A 3,802-nucleotide genomic window follows, 5' to 3' on the forward strand; every position below is an offset into this window, starting at 1 on the left:
GTGCAATGTGTCTGTACCCTAATTGGTGTATGCACTGAAAGGGTGACAGAGGTGGCTAAATTGTTTAAAAATCTGTCTCATCAACATTTTTGCCATCAAATTTGCTGGATGAAATGTTCACCTGCTGTAAACTGGTACAGCTAAACTGAAGTTGGAGGGCCTACAGTGATTTTCATCAACAGAGGTCCCACATCTACATACACCAGGGTACAGGATTTATCAAGTTTGGTGAGACCTAAACAACCCTTATTCCCAAACATAGCTCTCTTTTGAGCCAAACTCTGCTCTTAATCCATTCGAGTAAATCAGAAGGAACTTGACTGAAGTTCATAGAATAACACCAGTCTAAAGTTGAACTGGGATCAGAAACCATCCAATAAGATTGTTTGTATGAGTACAGCTTGTTTATAGGGAAGGCTACTAAGAGTTTATCCCAAGGTTTGTGTCTTGTCTCTTTAGTTGCACCTTCCAACGAAGGATAATTCTGAAAAGGAATGGCCATATATATTTCAGGAATATCCAGAGTTCTCATAATTACCAAAAATTAATCTCATGCTTCTGGGTTTAAGTTGGCATCTTGCCATTAGGGAGGAGCATGACAGTTAATGGGGGCACAGATGATCCCTTGTATACCAAATGCAGGGCTCATTCATATTTCTTTCAAATAAAAGGTCCTTGCTGCTGTCAGAAAACAGAATCCTAAACTATTGGTCTTACATACACACAAAGGTTAGATTAAACACCTGATTTATGAGTGCACAGATAGATATCCAAATGCTACTGTTAGAATTTGCAGTCAATTGTGACCCATTATTTAGGTATAGAAAAGTTTGGCCCAGTGGGAACAGAACACAATCCCAGATGCCTGGATTCCTTGGGAGCTAACAGCACTTGCTTCTTTTTTTTCCAGGACAGCAAACAATAGGGAATATATTTATAATGAGAAGGGGACTGCGTATCTAATTCCCACTGTGCCACAGAACCTTAAGTACAGTCATAGCTGATGCACAGGGGAGGCCCGGGGAGGTGGGGGGGCACATGCCCCCCGAGATTTGGCCTTCGCCAGCCAGGGAGTGGGGGTGCTGGCCGGTGGTCCACTCGGCAACCCCCCCACAAGATTGGCCCTGGCCAGCACTTCTGGTTTTGCCACTGGCACTGCGATCAGCCCCTGGGGGACCACCCCCTCCCAGTCCGCAATCAGCCACTGGTGCCCCCCCAGACTCTGGAGGCACCAGTCTCCCATAAGTACAGTTGTCCTTGCCCTTAGAATCCCAAGGTGAGGGATGAGATCCAAATTTACTCAGCTTCTGTCTTTCTTGTTCTCTCCGTCCTCCCCTACCTCTCTCCTTGCTTCCAGTCTGTAGCTCACGCTCTCTGTTCCCCTTCTACCTACCTTGCACTCCTCAATGTCAAACAAATGACCTCAGTTGGCCAGAGGTGAGCTACACAGCAAGCAGCCCTAATACCAACTGTGGCTGTTGGCAAGCATGATGCTGTACCTCAGTTGAAGAAGAGTAAGCATGCTTCTTCCAGTGTCTTATAGGGACTGTGCTAGGCTCACCACTCCACAGATACTGCAGCAGGGATTTTCCAGGCCCTGAACCTACACATTCATGTTAAGACACTGCTTTAGCTTTAAAAGGTCCCCAAACTCTAAGCCCAACAGGAGTCCCTGCACCTCAGCCCTGCACATCCCACTGAAAACAGAGGACTGGACTGCAGGAGCCCCCAAGGCACTGAGTCTGCTCTGCGTTCCCTGAAGCCTTCAAGGGCTTCACATGCTCTGGCTCTGTGGTGTCAGGGCAGGGAGAAAGGCAGTTTAGAACTACTACTGCATGTATGTATTACCCACCTGCTCCACAAACTTGGGGCATATGTGCAAGAACTGAGAGAGTTTCTCCATTCCTAAATCTGGTATTGTAGCTGCTAAGTGAGCCCACTGATACTCCAGGCCTATAGGCTCAGGCTTGGAGCAGAGAACTGCATCTGAACTGTTTATGCTGGATTAAGTAGATTATAGGAAAAAATTCCCCTCGTGTCTCTGCATGGTGATTGTGCATTCTTCCCTCTCCAAGAATCTCTCAGAGGTACAGAGGCAGCCAATTGCAATCAACACCCTCTGCCAGGAGCCAAGAAGGAAAAACCTGCTGTATCTCACTGTGGCAAGTAGTTCTTACCACTTTGGAAGACTCCTGCAAAAGTTATCTGAAAACAAGGGAAACTAGTCTCATGTGTTGGACTGCATATTTGTAGACATGCTGTTTTACCTAGCTGGGCATCATAAAGACTGGAGCTAAAACAATTACTTGGTAGGCTGTAATTTAGTCAAATGATATCAATAGCTTAGAGTGTGTGCAATATTTATGAGCAGAGAGAGAGTGAGGGAGAGAGCTATTAAATCCATTTCCTAGAATATTCATAAAAAAACCTAACAGCATCTCCCTGAGTCTTCTAAGCATCATAGCTATGCTATCCCAATCCAAACACAGCAAGAACAAGTAAAGCAGAGAGGGAACCTGTCTGCTGTTTTTCCCGAAAAGCAAGTTAACCTATAAAAGCTCAAGTAACTAATTAGACACATTTACCACTACACAGTTCCCTACAACCCTCTCCTTCAATCCCCACATTGGAAGGGAGGGTCCTGTCTTTGCATTTTCCCCTACAACATCTGCCTCCCTTTAAGCTGTTGTATAGAAATAATCATTAAAACATCTAAAAGAGAAAAGATTGTTCATTGTTTTTAATTAGTATTTCACTGCGGTCGCACCCATTGACCTCAATCAACAAGGACCCCTCTGTGCTGACATAGATCTTACCATGGCAGAAAAATATTCCTATTGTGACTGAAGAATGTGTGCAGGTTGATCAATTGCCTGTGAAGTACCATTTGAACCACACAACCTCCTGCTTGCCTGTCTGGCATTAGTTCTATTATCACTCAGAAACTTCTTAGACTTAGATTGACTTTTATTAGTAGATGTTTTGGATTGGGAATCCAGAAAAAAGATGACAAAGCTGATATGGAAATACAAAGCGCCCGAGCGAGGGACTAACAATAGAGGGATGGGGGAGAGGAGTACTACATTACCTCCACTCCCAGTGATTCAGTGGGAATCAAAGGCCCTCAGCAGCTTGAAGTATCAGCCAGAAATGGATGAATAGCCTCATTTTAACATCTTCCATCACTCTCTGCAGAGGTAAGCTGCCTTTGTTCTCCAAATGAGGGGCTTGAAGCCTCCTAGTTTTCTTCACACCAGTCATCTCACTGGGCCACTTACTGCCAATGAAACTACATCAAATCTGAGAAGTTGCTCAATTCTACTCCCTCCCAGAAATACAGAATTTATTCCATCACTTCTAAAGCAGCACCTTGAGTAAGCCTAAAATCAAGAAAGCAACACTGTATCAGGCTGGGGCTACCTCATGAAGGCAGAAAGACAATGAGCTAAATTAATCCCTGCTGTAAATCCCCTGGGCTTTGATGGAGTAACACCAGGAAGGAGTACAGCCTATAATGCTCTTACAATTTTGTGAGGCAAGGCTCCTTTTCAAAACCTGAAATCTTTCATGGTCATAAAATTCTCTGAGCAAATCCACTGATGACGGTCATCTAGAAGCCTATGAGAGGTAGCTATACGCACTCTCTCTCTTGCACCCCCCTCCCCCCTCCCCCGGGGCTATTAGGATTTCACTGCACTTCTTCCTTTTAAAAATTTAATGAACTCATTTGTAAGGCCATGGTCAGGTTTGCAAGTTTTGTGTCTTGAGACAGTTGTGGGGGGGGGGGGGGGGGGGGGGGGGA

Source organism: Gavialis gangeticus, unplaced genomic scaffold (assembly GCF_001723915.1).
Source record: "Gavialis gangeticus isolate Ggan-Ray unplaced genomic scaffold, GavGan_comp1, whole genome shotgun sequence".
Lineage (NCBI taxonomy): Eukaryota > Metazoa > Chordata > Crocodylia > Gavialidae > Gavialis > Gavialis gangeticus.